Here is a 17,849-nt window from a genome sequence, read left to right as displayed (position 1 = left end):
ATATCTATGCTGATCGTAACAGACGCGTTTTGTTAGAGTGAGTCGTTTTATTATGTGCCTATAGTCTTGCCATAATTGGTGAATAAAGCTACTGCTAGACGATCGATTTCCTATTCAGAATATTTACCGAGTGTGTAGCAGCACTTTCTAGAACTGTCAGTCACAAACTGACATTCAAAATCTTCAGTCAACACATTGCCACACAATCTCACACCGTTTTAACCACAATATAACCATAAAATGTTGCCGAACGGTCAAAAGGTCAAAATAGTCGAGTCGTCGGACGATTCAGATGAATCTTGCAATAATTTGAAGCGAAACATTACCAGTTTGAAGTCCATTATGGTCACAGATCATGATCCCAGTAAGTATATTTGAGGGATTACTCCGGTTTCCTCACGATGTTTCCTTCACCGAAAAGCGACTGGTTAATATCAAATGATATTTCGTACATAAGTTCCGAAAAACTCATTGTTATGCTCAGCCGGGATTTGAACCCGCGACCTCCGGATTGCAAGTACTTACTCTTACCGCTAGAGGCCACCAGCGCTTCACTAATAATTTCAAGCTCAGTTCCCTAATCATTTTAATGTGTAGGCTAGGGCTTGTGCACAAATCACATGAGGTGGGGGTGGCGATAGTAGGGGGGAGGGGGGTCACGAAATCACGATAGATCACGTTGGGGGAGGGGGGTATAAGGAAACCTCAGGGAGGAGGTGAAAACACCTCGCGTGATTTGTGCACAACCTCCTAGTTTGATTCAGTGGGTCAAAAACGACCCAATGGGCGTATATGGGTTAATTGTTTTGTGGTTTTGAAGCGAAATCGAAGATGATGTCGCCCACTATAATGGTGGAGCCGAATGCTATGTCCTATCAGGAGCACGCCAGGACACGGCGGGAATCAAGTCGGAACTTAGTCCTTAGTGACACATCGCTTTCGTCGTCTATCGCTAGGTGAGTATCTATCTCTGTATAGTTTGTAGGTTTATAATAGAGCTCGACGGCTAATCCTATTGTCTATTGTTAAGTAAAACCGTTCGTGCATTGTGCCACAACTACCTGCATAAAAATGCGTACTTCGGTTACTGAGTGCCGGCGAGTCGAACGCTACAGGACCAGTCTAAAATGTGTCATCGAGATGCGTAACAAAGACGCGTTATCGGAGAGCGCACCTACACTGGTTTTTTGAGCGTTGGACTAGCCCGCGCTCAGGTGCCAAATAGAATAATGAAGACCCTTTTTTGCAGGTAAGTAGCACGTGCGGTTTTACTTAACAGTATAGACAATAGGATTAGCCGTCGAGCTCTATTTGAAAGCTACACACTATAACTATGGAAACAAACCGCCATATTGAAATTGTCTCTGAATGATGAATTTACTAGTGACTTTTGTTTACATAGTTAGCAAGTTCCATAGAATAACACTTTATCTCTGCATTTTTAGGTATTTTAATAAAAGTAAACAAAATCTACCGTCAAATGGCTCCTTCAGCCAGTTGAGGGTACCTAAATGAAAACATTACATGATCTAATAATGTAGGTTAAAGTCAGGTCGTTCAGTGACTGATCCAGGCGGTTTTGTATTTGGTTGGTTAGCCAACAAATGTTATAACTACCCGAAAATGTACGAATTGTTTGTTTACTTTTATTTAAGTAGGTACCTACACCTACCCAAAGGTTCAGAGTATACTTTTCGTTCACATGGACGGAAACTAACGCAATGACCCAAAAACTTAGGGTCTCCCCAGATATATCGACGCGCATTCGGCAAAAGCCGATAGGAAAAAGCTTTATGTCCACGCAATAAGAGCGAAGAAGCCGACGACGCGTCGGCCGGCGCCGGCCGATGCGAGCCGACTCGAACGACGACTTTTTCGCTCTTATTGCGTGGACATAAAGCTTTTTCCTATCGGCTTTTGCCGAATGCGCGTCGATATATTTGGGGGAACCCTTACGCTTACAGATTTAGAACCGAGTTCGACGACATGAAACACAAACTGCAGATCTTCGGAGAGTCTCTCAACCTGTGCAAGTGTATCGCCGTGGACTTTGAGAACAAAGTGACGCAGCTAGAGCAACGCCTCAGGGCGCTCGAGAAACGTCAGAGGATACACAGAGTTAGTTCATTTGTTCTTACACTAAAGCAGCGGTTCTCAAACTTTTTTGGTGACGGAACCCTTTCGGCAAGCGAAATATTTGACGGAACCCCAAATTAAAAAAATCCGTTCATCACTGTGGAACTGTGGACCAGATATACCTACAGAAGAGCTGGTTTTTTTCTTATTATTACAAGTATATTTTCGCGGAACCCCAACAGAGGCTTTGCGGAACCCTAAGGTTCCGCGGAACACACTTTGAGAATGGCTGCACTAAAGTATGGGCGGTAAGCACAAGGAATTTCGTACATTGACCCTTCATTTCCTATCTCCATCGCACGCGCATGGTTATTAATTTATTGGTATCCTGCTCTCACAGTGCGATTGACAACCGGCACATGGGAACAGAATAAATAATAGTACTAGGTGCAGAAGACTCACTCTCTAACAAAACGCGTCTGCTACGATCAGGACAGATATGGCCGCTAGGTGGCGACAGCGCCACGCGCGGCTTATGGCCACCAAAGCGCAACCTGTTGCAAAGCGACGAAATCACGGAGTGAGCCACGCCTGATCGCTCCTCTACACGATGGGCCAACGTCGGCCAATCCACGGGGCGCATTTATGCGTTAGAGGGAGCAAGTGATATTGCTATCTCATTCTACCGCATTGGCTGCGTCCCTTGGAGTGGCCGGCGCTGGCCCATCGTGTAGAGGAGCCATGACATGGGCGGAACAGCCATATATATTTAATCCATCCATCCTGCAAACAAATTTCTATGCAACTCTAATCGCTCACAAGACGCCATTGTGGAATCTTCATCACGTATCAATTTTCAAAGACGATTTTTAGGGTTCCGTACACAAAGGGTAAAACGGGACCCTATTACTAAGACTCTGCTGTCCGTCCGTCTGTCACAAGGCTGTATCTCACGAACCGTGATAGACAGTTGAAATTTTCACGGATGATGTATTTCTGTTGCCGCTATAACAACAAATACTAAAAACAGAATAAAATGTGACGTTCCACGGCAAAAGGTACCTTTTGGCGGCTGACGCTTACGTCGCATAGCGCCGCAATAATATTGGAGCGGCGTTAATAATAGCGTAAGCGCCAACCGCCATAAGGTACCTTTTCCCGTGGGACGTCACAAATAAAGATTTAAGTGGGGCTCCCACATGTACAACAAACGTGATTTTTGACCGAAGTTAAGCAACGTCGGGCGGGGTCAGTACTTGGATGGGTGACCGTTTTTTTTTTTGCCTTTTTTGCATTATGGTACGGAACCCTTCGTGCGCGAGTCCGACTCGCACTTGCCAGGTTTTTTTTGGTAAAAGTTAATGTTTTGCAATAATAAATTATATTTTCGTTCTCTTTGACATTTGTATGCCAATCAATACATAGCGCTCAAATGTATATATAATAGGTACCTAAGACCCATGTATACCTATGTTTTACAAATAAATCATTCTGATTCTATTAGTTCACAGGAAACTGTGTTCACAACATGCCAATTTCCTAGTATCTACTTAGGGGCTACCCCACAGCGTCGCGTATAATCAGCGCTATGAATAATGGCGTCGCTGCGCAGTTACGCCAACGTTGCGACTTGCGTCGAGTAAAATTACCGTATACGTGGCAGAGGAGGTAGAGTGACTATGCTCAGTCTGGAGGATGTTTTGTCTGTGGTCGAGCAGCAGCCATATAGTTGACTAGACGCCGACGCTCGCAGACGCTAGTGTGGGGTGGCCCTAGCGCGACACATGCATATCATAATTTTCAATCCCGATAACTACATATGTGACGTCCCACGGGAAGAGGTACCTTATGGTGGTTGGCGCTTACGCTATTATTGACGTAAGCGCCAGCCGTCATATGGTACCTTTTGCCGTAGGACGTCACATATCTTTACTATATCGTATATATCTAGTTAATCTCTAATTCATTTCCATCGCGCCGCACATATGTATACCTATGTAAATAATGTAAATAAGCGTACATTCCTAGCACATTGCCGATTGTCAAGTAAACAAGAACCGCAGACGTCGACTTTGAAATGAATAACAATATACGTCATATGGCGCATTGTTTTCCTTCCTGACTGATATTATATGTGACGTTATCTATGAAAAGGGACCTTATTGTCGATGGCGCTTACGCCATTATCAACGATGCTCCGATATAAATAAAATGCCGCGCGACGCTGTGCGGCGTAAGCGCCATCGACAATAAGGTCCCTTTTCATAGATAATGCCCCATATTTGAATTAAATACGTGCCTAAATCAGTTGGGCTCTGAGAGCCTACCTGGAACTACTTCGACGTGTTGCCTCTCTGTCGCACTTATAAATTCGTACGTAAGAGTGACAGAACGGGAACACGTCGAACGTGGTTCGCGATAGGCCCTCTGCTCTATACTCTGTTTCTTTAGGTATTTAAATAAAAGTAAACAAAATCTACCCTCAAATGTCTCCTTAAGCCAGTTGAGGGTAGATGAAAACATTACACGATCAAATAATGTAGGTCAAAGTCAGGTCGTTCAGTGACTGGTCCAGGCGGTTTTGTATTTGGTCGGTTAGCCAATAAATGTTATAACTACCCGAAAACACACAATTATTTACAAATTGTTTCCTTACTTTTATTTAAATGGAATGATATAGCTGGTCAAGCAAATCTTGTCAGTAAAAAAAGGCACGAAATTCAAATTTTCTATGGGGCGATATCCCTTCGCGCCTACATTTTTCAAATTTGCCGCCTTTTCTACTGACAAGATCTGCTTGACCTAGCTATATCTGCTGTGTTGTGCCAGGCATGGCTCACTCCGATTTCGTCGCTTTGCAACAGGTAGCTAAAAGTACATCCGTTCCACAACTTCCACACCAATTTTGGTGGCTATAGCTATAGGCCGCGCGTGGCGCTGTCACCACCTAGCGGCCATATCTGTCCTGATCGTAACAGACGCGTTTTGTTAGAGAGCGAGTCGTCTGTACCTATTCTATTATTTATTCTGTGGTTGTGCTCAAACACAAATCGAGATGACATTCACAGTGCCCATAGGTACCGCTCTATTGGAAGATTGGAAGTAGTAGAAATTAAAGACATGTCCGACAAGAAATTGTGGAAAATTATTGAGGGCGCCACTTCCTACGTAACTGTCACATTTTTGACGTAAAATGCTTTTTAAACATGGCAACAATTTAGTATGGATTTTTTTGTTCCATTTTACTCGAATTCTACTATTTTAAATATGTCGCACTATAGTTCGTTTTTGTAGCATTAGAAATAAGGTAAACAGTCTTGATGAGTATTTTAATTGAAAAACATATTTTAAAATTAAATTACGGCAAACATGTAAGAATTATGAATCTAATTCGATCATTTATATTCTTCTGCTTTCATGAGTAATAGTTTTTGATTTTTAAAAAGCGTTTTTCAATGAAAAGACGTGTCAAGATCGCTTACCGTCTTGCAAGTTCTTTCTAATGCTAAAAAAACCGGGCAAGTGCGAGTCGGACTCGCGCACGAAGGGTTCCGTACCATAATGCAAAAAAAACCAAAAAAAAAGCAACAAAAAAACGGTTACCCATCCAAGTACTGACCACTCCCGACGTTGCTTAACTTTGGTCAAAAATCACGTTTGTTGTATGGGAGCCCCATTTAAATCTTTATTTTATTCTGTTTTTAGTATTTGTTGTTATAGCGGCAACAGAAATACATCATCTGTGAAAATTTCAACTGTCTAGCTACCACGGTTCGTGAGATACAGCCTGGTGACAGACGGACGGACGGACGGACGGACAGCGAAGTCTTAGTAATAGGGTCCCGTTTTACCCTTTGGGTACGGAACCCTAAAAACGAACTATATACTTATACCCGGGTCCTAAAGGTGAATTGAATGATGATTGTATTTTAGAAACATTCAAATGCCATTTACAGACGCTATCTTATCTTATATCTTTATTTTGCATTTACAACATAAGTCTGATAGTTTCACGTAGGATACCTGACGTGATAACATCAATAATAAAAAATATTCCCGATAGTAGTAATCAAGGACATTGAACTAAGTTTTTGGATCATTTTACGCAACCGATAAGCTCTTACGATAAAAAAGATAACCTACGATTAGGTCCTGTCCTGCAGTCGGGTTAGGGTCTCCCCAAATATATCGACGCGCATTCTGCAAAAGCCGACAGGAAAAAGCTTTATGTCCGCGCAATAAGAGCGAAAAAGTCGTCGTTCGGCTCGGCTCGCATCGGCCGGCGCCGGCCGACGCGTCGTCGGCTTCTTCGCTCTTAACTATTGCGTGGACATAAAGCTTTTTCCTATCGGCTTTTGCCGAATGCGCGTCGATATATTTGGGGAGACCCTTACAGTCCGTCTGTATCGGCCGTAAAACCGTGCACATTATACGTACGTTTTTTTAGCATTAGAAAGAACTTGCAAGAAGATAAGCGATCTCGACATGTCTTTTAATTGAAAGACGCTTTTTAAAAATCAAAAACTATTACTTATGAAAGCAGAAGAATATAAATGATCGTATTAGATTCATAATTGTTACATATTTGCCGTAACTTATTTTTAAAATGTGTTTTTCAATTAAAAGACACATCAAGATTGTTTACCTTATTTATAATGCTAAAAAAAAAAACTATAGTAAGTGGTGTATAAAACACAATATAAACAAGATAATACATCACTCTTCAAATAAATCACACGTCTGCACCATAATAACAAGCTATTTACATTTGATGCCAAATAAATATTGTTGGCATTAGATATTGTTTGTTAGAATTCATAACACTTGCTCGAAAACGATCTTATTTCATGCCAGTGTACTTCAGTAGGTACACACAGTAAACTGCAAAACGTAATTCAAGACCAAAAAAAGTGAGACAATGTTGCCATTGCAATAATTTATTATTATTATCTCCGTTTTAAAACTCTCGGGTCTTTCGAGCCCGGTCATTTATAAGGCGTGCGTGGGGATATGGATCCAACACGTAGAGGCCGTTTGGAGAAATTTGATGTCATGTAGAACGCCTGCTGGAACCCATTCACGGGTACATCAATAAATACCCGTGAACCGGTTTCAGCAGGCATTGGAAGCTATTGTAAAGAATATGGTCAGAATACTGGTCTATGGTTTAAGTTTGGGTGGAAAAAAGACTGGGCTATTGCAAAGAAGTCCGGACACCTGCCATAACACTGTTTGCACAAGTTATCGAGACAGGTGGTGACTCGCCACTCGTTAGATGGGCACCTGATGCGCCATCGTAAAGACGGCCAGGTGCAACACCGGCGTGAGCGGCTCAGCGGTGTCGAGAGGTGGTGCTGCGCTTTCTCCGAAGTTACTCGCGGCGTTATGCCCTTTAACACTTCCACCCCTGGAGCATATAGCTCTAGCGACTCCTCTCTGGACGGCCAATGAAGGCGAGCCAGAGCTGAGAGTCCTGCAGGTCCCCTTGGGGTCCACTCCGACCGACGAAGACACGCCGGAGACGGAGACCCTGACCGACTCTCGGGAGCACTCGGGTCCGTGGGGTCGTTACTCCCCAACAGCTCGCCACAAGCTGCCCTGCGGGCTTATTATTATTATTATTGTGTAAGCAGGCAGGCAGTTGTGACAACTGATATTGCCTGTATCCAGTAATCATTAATAGGTAGTTATCGTTGACAAGTAGATGTATTGATGTGTCTGTCTAATTTATTTTTAAAATTAATTAATTAATTTATTTATTATTTATTTATTTATTTAATTTATTTTTAATTTGTTTCTAAAATTGTAAATTCCTTTTGATAAATAATCAAGCTAAGATAATTTATTCATTAGTAATTTTACTCCTACTATTTAAAAAAGTACTTTTATTTATTTATTTGTACATAAATACAAGACGCGCTAGTAAAAAAGTGGCAACATTTCTTACTTTTTTTGGTCTTGAATTACGTTTTGCAGATTAGTTCTTCAGAACAAAGGCATATAGTGAGACATAAAATACAGCTTGGCAAAAAAGAGTAGAAATTAAAAAGTGATCTTTAACAAGTTGCCTGTTCAAATAAAAGCTCTCGAAAGCAATGAGTTTAAGCAAACTTTAAGAAATGGGCTTCTTGATCGGTGTTTCTATAGTATACAAGATTTTTTAAATAACGTAGTACAGTAACGATCTGTGTAAATTTGTAAATAAATGTTATCTGTAATTGATTTGGTTATGGTTAAAACTATATAAATGGCTGTAAATAATTATAATTTGATAATTTTAATAAAATGTTAAAGTTTTATAGTTTTCAAATGTATCTACATATTTTTTAAGATGCCTTTATGGATTTGCATGCTGTTTGTACACAGCTGAAAAGGTGAAACATAATACTGTATAACAATAAGACCTGTAATTACCCTTTTTTGCAAATAAATAATAATTTGTTTGTTTGTTTGTTTGGCAACACTGAAGTGTCGTCCCGTTTTCTTCAGGTGAATTTACATTACGAAATTAGTGTCATGAAATTGGTTTCGTGACATTAGTTTTACCAACAGTTTCACGTGTAATTTAGTACTTTCATAATGCATGCATTAATTTCACGAATGCAAATCAGTTTCGTGCTCTGCGCGATTTTTTGGTGAAATTAGTGTCATGCAACTAATTTCGTAGTGTAAATGCGACGTGAAAACTTAGTGTCGCGAAAGTGTCTGCGCTTTGCGGACGTACAGTCAAGGAATTTAAATTCCGACCCATTTCGTACTTTGTCACAGTGACAATCAATATGAAAGCCGCTAGAGACCACATACGGTTGTCACTGTGACAAAGTACGAAATGGGTCGGAATTTAAATTCCTTGACTGTACGTGTAGCTTCGATGCTGATGCGGCCATGGTCACTGCGATACTGTGAATTTCACGACACTAATTATTTCACAAAATTACTTCCGCATATATCGAAACTACTTTCGTGAAACTGATTTCAACATGCATGACACTAATTTCGTAATGTAAATCCCGCTGTATAAATTGGTTTGAAAGGGATGACACTACAGTGTTGCCACTTTTTAATCTCTACTCTTTTTTGCCAAGCTGTATTAGGTATAGAAATTAAATAAAATGGAACTTATAAAATTTCATACTAAATTGTTGCCATGTTTAAGCATTTTACGTCAGAAATGTGACAATGTGAGTGGCGCTCTCAATAATTTTCTACAATTTCTTATCGGATTATACATTGTTCCCACGGGGCGGGAGTTATGGATAGTAAAGAAAGCTATAACTCCCTAGGGAAAATTAATTCACTCAAGTACCGGGAGTTATGGATAGTAAAAAAAAGCTATAACTCCCTAGGGAAAGTTAATTCACTCAAGTACGTATGGAAACTGCACGCCGACTGCAATGTAAGTCGGTGCAGTTCCCATAAAAGTTGCAGTCCATCCGTAAGATGTTTTTCTTTTCTTTTCTTCCACTCAACTACAAATTATTGTAAATTCGCTGAAAAAACAAAACCCCTTCCAAGGTCCCTCGTTGACTGGTCCATCTATTGACATAGAAAAGTGTTGACAATCCACTCGCCGAATAACGAGGAACTTGAACTATTGCCAGGCGTGGCTCACTCCGCGATTTCGTCGCTTTGCTACAGGTAGCTAAAAGTACATCCGTTCCACCCCCATTTTGGGGAAAGTCATAAGCCGCGCGTGGCGCTGTCGCCACTTAGCGGCCATATCTGTGCTGATCGTAACAGACGCGTTTCGTTAGAGAGTGAGTCTTCTGTACTTACCCACTGAGCGGCTGCCGCGAAAACCGAAATTCGCAAATTGCGGGGATCTTTCTCTTTTACTCCAATTAAGGCGTAATTAGAGTGACAGAGAAAAATCCCCGCAATTTGCGAACTTCGATTTTTGCGGTTATAGCACTGTTGCCAGTGGGGAGACAATCCTCCTTTCGGGCATTCTCGGCTACGTTCGGCTCAGCTAGCCTAGACAAGGTGACAATCGCTATCGCTACAACAACGAAACGCTTTGTGTCTCTCTATCACTCTTCCATATTAGTGCGACAGTGACAGTGACGTTCCACGGCAAAAGGTACCTTATGGCGGTTGGCGCTTGCGCTATTATTAACGTCACTCCAATGTTACTGCGGCGCTATGCGACGTAAGCGCCAGCCGCCATAAGGTAATACCTTTTTCTGTAGAACGTCACAGTTGCATTTCGACCGCTACGCAGCGTAAGCGATTGGCATCTTACGCGGCCTGCATTGCTCCGAGCAATTATTAAGGTTGGCGCCACTTATGCGTTCACACATAAGATCTCTTTCCCCTGCCCTTATCCCACGTCATGTGGGGTCGGCACAACATGTTTTTCTCTTCCATTCTCCTCTGTCTTTCGTGTCCTCAGCACTCACTCCTTTCTTTCTCATATCCTCTTTCACACAATCCATCCATCGTTTTTTGGGTCTACCATACGCTCTCCGTCCATCAACATTCATCCCTAACATTTTTTTCTATATGGCATTCATCCCTCCTCATTACATGCCCATACCACGACAACCTAGGACTTCTCATTTTCTCCGTTACTGGAGCTACTTTCAAACTTCCTCTTATATACTCATTCTTAATCCGATCCTTTCTCGTCACTCCACACATCCATCTCAGCATTCTCATTTCCGCTGCGTGCCCTCTTCTTTCATCCGCTACTTTCGTCGCCCAGCATTCTGATCCATACATTACAACAGGTCTCACGATCGTTCTGTATATTTCCCCCTTAAGTTTAAGGGGCATTCGTGGATCGCAAGTTGTTCCAGAGACCTGTCGCCATTTCATCCATCCCGCATTTATTCTATTTTTCACGTCTCGGTCGATGTTTCCGTCACCTTGGATCAATGACCCAAGGTACCGGATGTCAGAGCAGACTGGTAGGGATACACCGTTTAAGGCAATATGGGAAAAACTGGATGGACCACCGAAATCGCAGAACATGTGCTCCGTTTTGGTTCTGCTTATTTTGAGTCCCACGCTTTCCAGCTTTTCTTGCCATTTTCCCAGCCTGCTCTGGACCTCAAGTGCATTTTCTCCGACAAGAACAATGTCGTCGGCAAACAGCATACACCAAGGTGCCTCCTCCTGTATGTTCGATGTCAGAGCATCCATAACCAGGAGGAACAAATACGGGCTTAAGGCCGACCCCTGGTGTAAACCTACCGCCACATTGAACTTGTCGGTTACTCCTGCTTCCACACATAACACACATTGCGTTCACACATAAGATAATGACTTAAATTTTGACAACCCTAAATAGCTGAAAGGGATAGTGCCATATATTAGAAGGGGACAGCACGATTCGTCCCTGAATCTCTGTCAAACTTCGGTTTTGTAGGAAGTGTCCTTTCTGTACAGTAGTAGGTACTATTATTTTCATCACACTCGCTCAGTAAATGTGGAATGAAAAAGCGTTCTCCCTAGGGAGTTATGAAGTTTCTAGTGCCATAATTAACAGTTTTTTTGTATTTATACTTAACGGGCTAATAGAAAATAAATAAAACAATGGGTTGCTCTCCGGGAGTGCCGGCAGAAGTGAAAACTCAACAACATTGTAACTCAAGATTTTAATAACAGCGCCATCTAGTTCAAAATGCCTGCAGCACTGTATAATTGAGGTTAACGCCATCTAGCGTTTTTTCGTCGCATTATTTGAAACCCATTAACACATCACTGTGAGTACAGTTATATTAATACCAGTTTGAGGGAAACTCACTAGATGGCATTTAAATCAAAACACACAATGACATTGTCCGTCACGCGTGACGTCACGCAAGCGCCCTGCGCCGCCTAAACGAAACAGCAGGCTCAGAGCGGCTACCGCGAAAACCGAAATTCGCAAATTGCGGGGATCTTTCTCTTTTACTCCAATGAAGGCGTAATTAGAGTGACAGAGAAAAATCCCCGCAATTTGCGAACTTCGATTTTCGCGGTTATAGCCCAGGCATACATTTTCGCCGCGCGGTAGAAAAAGAGCTAGGGTTACGCCTTACGCCTTACGCTGTCTCGAGTTTAACATTTTTTCCCCACCTCAAAAAGTGCACAGCACCGCTAAAGAAGTTTTCACTTCAAAAAAAGTAATCCAATTAAAGAGAATTTAATAATAAATACAGGTATGTATGGAGGCTTCCATACAAAACATCCTACATACATTATACAAGCCTAATGGTATTAATGTTTCCAATCCTTTGTTTTGTTTCAGAGCGAAAGCAACTACTCCTATATAATAAAGAAGAATAGGCAACTGTCGACTAAAGTCATCAACGAAGCTAAAGTGAGTTTTTATTTTTTTGTTTTAATTACTAAGGTACGCCCGTTTTCTAAGTTTCGAAACAATAAGGTACCTATTTCATACTTTATTCAACCTTTTCCCTTCACTTAAAAGCCGCAAACATTTATAGGGACCGTGCGCGTTGGAGGGTCCGCCATCTTACGCTACGTCTTACGTAGGCGAACAACGCGCGAACGCGGCGCGGCGCGGCGCGGCGAAAGCGGCCGCCGCCGCGCCGCGCCGCGCCGCGCCGCCTGACATTCGCGTGCAAATCGCGCCGCACCGCGTTCGCAACGAGATCGCTTACGTAGGACACTTCTATGGGCATCAAAGGATTGATTTCGCCGCGCCGCGCCGCGCCGCGTTCGCGCGTTGTTCGCCTACGTAAGACGTAGCGTTATGGCCTGAGTCGGAAACATATGTGCACATATACTGTCGCGAACATATCGCGAACCGGCTAATAGCTGCCAGCGTCATGGGGTAGATGGCGCTCGCAGTCACGTTTAAGTTAAAATAACCGCTTCTAGGTTATGGTGATTTTTAGGGGAGACAAGAGGGTAGACGCCGAACGATAGTATAAGGATCTAATCATTTTATTAAAACAACGATATGTGTAATCAAAATACATTTATTTGGCACAATGAATATAACCTCTCTGAACTTGACTAACCACAATTCAGACACATACTATAATTTAATTATTATCTCGGGTTCTCACAAAACAAAACGAACTGACCTGCTCACAATTCAAATACCTTAACATTTTTAATATTGATCGACCGTCATCGTCGAACGTCACCCCACGACTGACTACGAATGATCGTTCAATATTCAAGATGGAGGGATCGATCACGTGACCATTCACGTGATCGATCATTACAAATACTTTTTAAAGTATAGTCACTTAACTTATTTAATCTATAAAAATGTATTATAAGTACTAAAAATCTATATAAACCACACAGTATCCTAACAGCTCGGCCATCCTGCTAGAGCAAGTCCCTTTGCTCATCTACAATTACCATTCGGTTAAATGTTAGATTTACTGGTTTTATAACAGTATATTACTAATTAAAGTATATATTAACTAAGCTATACGAATTTATATGGTCACTTTATTTATTATCATTCATTTAATTATTTTTAATTAACTCATTGAACAACGTCATCAAAGCCTAATCAATAGCACTTATTAATAACTTAAAATAATCTAACAACATAGTTAGGACATTTTAGGATTTCTATTAGTACAGTACACCTAATTAAAGATTCAAACTTACGATAGTACAATATTAACTAAAAATTAACAATTTATCTAAATTAACTATATTCTAGATCATAGACTAACAGCCATGTGAAGTAGCCATGATGATTACTCAGACCCATTTGGACTTTCGGTCTCGACACTGCCAAATTCAGAACTACTTACTTACCATGATTGTTATCAAACACAACCAAGATTTTAATTTATTTATCGCAATTATGTTTTCATAACGATGGTTGCCCTTTTCCGTGTTAGTGGTGTATCTTCGACTGCTAAGTAGTCAAAGATATCTAATCGTTCGGAAGGCATCTAATAATCCTATACGGTCCCTGGTATTTGCTACCCAATTTTGATTTACCACCACTCGGCATTTCTCTCCTAACGCTCACTAGGTCTGTGATTAATCTAACGGGTGCTCCAAAATAGCTCATGTGGTCGCGGAAGACCTTCACCGTTGTTGAGGTCTTTATATTTCGAACATACTTGATGTTAACGAATTTAGTAAAGCTGTTCATTATAACAAGGAGATAATCACCGTGAGGGTCTCTAGTTCAAATGAATGCGAACGTTGCTTATCTGGTGTAGTTTTTCGGCTAAAGTATACGAGACTGGCTTAAAAGGGTCTTCATCACTTTTTTGAAGTAAGATTTCAGCAACAGTATCCATAATTTCCTTGTATTCAATCTTAATTTTTTTTTTGTGTGACCTCAGTGCTTATAATTATAATTTCTTCAATAAAGATCCTATTCCCCTTATAGGTTATCTTTATTGTTTTTGCTCAATGAGCATGAATGAACTTGCACTACATTAACCTACTAACACGAGATACCTACCTAAGATACAAGTATCGAGTTACTTGGTTTAGGTATTGATATAAAATATATTAAAAAGCCAGTTACAATTTTTAGCTTGCAAGATTTGATGTTTTATTTTAACTTTTTTTTTTAACCATTTTTGTCTATCTACAGTGTTTGAGTACTATTCAAGCGTATTAAGATCGTTATAATTTTTTTTAATAGTTTTCAATGTAATAAATTTTACCTCATCTTATCTTGGCTTGTCTTAATTAAGCTTCTAACTCTTTAGTGACCCATCTATACACAAACTGCCGCTGCACTTATTACCCGTAATCACCTGTACATGTATAATTTCACGAGGAGCTATTGTTACGTGTGTTTGAACTTTCAAGAACAACATGTCAAGAGCAATTTCAGTTGTCTAGGTTCATCTTTTTTTTTTTAGTTAACTTGTCGTCAGTCTTATTAGCAGCGTCTAGCAGAACGGATATCTTGTAACGTGATCTTCTACTATCATTACATCAACTTATTTTATTCCTGTACAGTCACGTTAACTTTAAAAAATCTTACCTAATTATTGCTTTACGCAGCCAGTTACACCTACCTTTTACAGGCAGGTTGCTAGTGTCATAAGTTAAATTTAATTTATTCGCACCGGTTTTCTATTTAGAGTTAACGCACTACCCAATACCCATACTGACAGAACACAAAAGATTTGTATGTATTTTTTTTTCAGGATATTGATAATAGTTATATTTGGAATTGCTTCTCTACTGCTACAGAACACTGGAAGGTGACCTAGCTTGCCGCAGGTCCACTGTCTTTTTTTTTTACAATTATGACAAACAATTTTATTAGAGGATTACTCCGATTGTTTTATAAGAGCGCGGCGCGCTCATTCTTTCTTCCGTGGTTTTATAGTATGGTCATCTAACTATTTCCTATCTTGTCCCTGCTTATCAGATTTCTCACTTATTTCTCTGTTAAACCCCACCTTAACTGTTTCTAAATACGTATGAATCTCTTCAGGTTCACAAAAGCCAGCAGCTTGGGCACCTACTTGTACAGCACGGTCATCTATACCATCTAACAAGCAGTCAACAACAGCTTTCCAACCCTGAATACTACATCTGTTTAGTAAATTAACTTTGTCATAGTAATAGTGCTCAAGTGAATGGATATTGCTTATAGCTTTCTTGGAGAGCATAGTTGTTAAAAGTTCACAACATGGGAATGATTCTACAAGTTTATCTTTCTACTCCGACCACGTGTAGAGGACAGTGCTGAGACCTCGGTACGAAGATTTAGTAGGGCATGATGTCGTGGATGCTTATAATTATCCTCATTGTCTTCATAAGAGGAACTCCGCGACCTCCGCAATTTCCGTCGGGCTCGTGCGTCCACATATGGTGACATTGGTGACGTGCTTCTACTGCGCGGAATGTGGCTCGACGGCCCAGCACCGTGGTAATCTCTAACAGATTTCTCGTGCGCGTGAAATCGCGATCATATTCTTCATCATGCAGCAAGTGTTTGCGGCTTTGCCTACTTTCAGGCTCCCTTCCGCTCTCTCACTTGGCATGGCAAATGATTTACGCGTTGGACGTTCCCGAATCTCACATTCGTTGACGTCCACTTCTGTGACATTAAGATCTGTGCGTTGATTCTCTCTGCACCCACCATCGCTGACCTTATCGTCATTTACTGTCCATGTACGTACTGACTAAATAAGAACATTTTGTAATACCATGGCTACAATAAACGATTATGATTATGATTACGTCCATCACTGGAACTTTTAGGCACGTATTTAACCGGTCATCTAATTAATTGAATATGGGTAGTTTAAAAAATAGAAATGGGTACTAAATTTAATACATTGGCGACAAAAGGGGGCCTTAAAATATATTAATATGAGCTGTATTTTAATGCTGTTACAGCTTTTAGTTTACTTTTAGGCAGGTATCAAATATTTATTTGGCAACTGGAGACCATTTTGTGAAGCACACTACTATATTGGAGACCATTTATGTAGCACATTTAAAAAAGAAAAGAAAATGGCTATGTATTAATTCAAAAATGAAGTTCGTTAGAAATATTTTGTTTGGTTACTACCTTTACACTGGATACACAGTCAACCTAACATGCTCCTCCTCGCTTCGCTCGTCGTCGCACCTATTTTCTGATTCTGGCAGAATACAGTGGTAACTATTGAAATAAGTAATTAAAAATTGAAAGACCTAATGGTACAATGGACGTTAGGTGTTTCATGATTAGGGATTTCGACTATAAGTATATCGCTTTACAATATTTTAGCTATTATTTTAGACGCCAACCTATCACTTAGAGTTCCCTATATTTTTTTTGTTGGATCGATTTTGCTGCCATTTTTTTTAAATAATTATCATGGTTATATTTGAGACTAATATAAATTTATTGGCTCTAAACTATTAAAATAAAATGAAAGTTCCTGTTTAATAATAAGCCAAAATTATATTTGTGCGGTTAATTATTGCCGCTCATTCCAATTTTTAACCGTCCTTACAAACATTTCGAATGTTGTAGCGTCACCTTTCACTATATGGTTAAATATGATTAGAATAGTTACACGTTGTTATTTTAAAAGAGCTCTAACAGCTGATATAGCATCTTAATCAGTTAAGTTTTTATTATTAACGTTCTTACACGATTTAACCCCGTAATATTAGCATTTCCAACAGGTTCTAACAACCCGGAATATTATCATCCCTGGCAATTTATTAAATTTCACTAAGTTCAGGGAGTTGTCAGGGGCCTAAAATATCTTTACATGTCGGTTCTCATGAGGCTCTACACAATATCAAAAGATTTGAAGTTATAACATGTTTCAGCTGCTTTCAGTAGCCTGAAATATCGTTTCAGGTCGTTTCTAATGAAGCTCTACTCAATATCAAAACATTTGAAATTTTCACAAGTTTCAGTCGCTTTCAGCAGCCTGAAGTAACGTCGCAGGGCGCGTCTAAACGGTTTCATTATTTATTTTATAAAAAAATGTTTTTAAATCACAAAACACCATCATCATGGTTACATTAAAATTTCATTAACCATATGATTTACGAAGTATTTAAGGATTTATTTCTTCATTTACCAAATCGTTTAGTTTCTTTATACTAGTAATTTGGTCATTATTTGAATAAACAACTATTATGAATATGATGATGATGATGATAATGATCGTATCCGTCGAGACGTATCCGTCGACGGCGACACCCGGATAAATCAGTATCAGGTATTCATACCTGATTATGAATATACTGCCGTATTCGAACTTCAAGATATTCACAAGAGACGACAACACGTACTCGATCCATTCCAGATACATTATAGTTTAGATACTACAACTAGTTCTCTTTTGCAGTGCAATTCGGGC

The sequence above is a fragment of the Cydia fagiglandana genome, chromosome 27 (assembly GCF_963556715.1).
Source record: "Cydia fagiglandana chromosome 27, ilCydFagi1.1, whole genome shotgun sequence".
In the NCBI taxonomy this organism is placed as follows: Eukaryota; Metazoa; Arthropoda; class Insecta; order Lepidoptera; family Tortricidae; genus Cydia; species Cydia fagiglandana.
The sequence above is the reverse complement of the archived record's forward strand: the minus strand, read 5'-3'. Positions refer to the sequence as shown.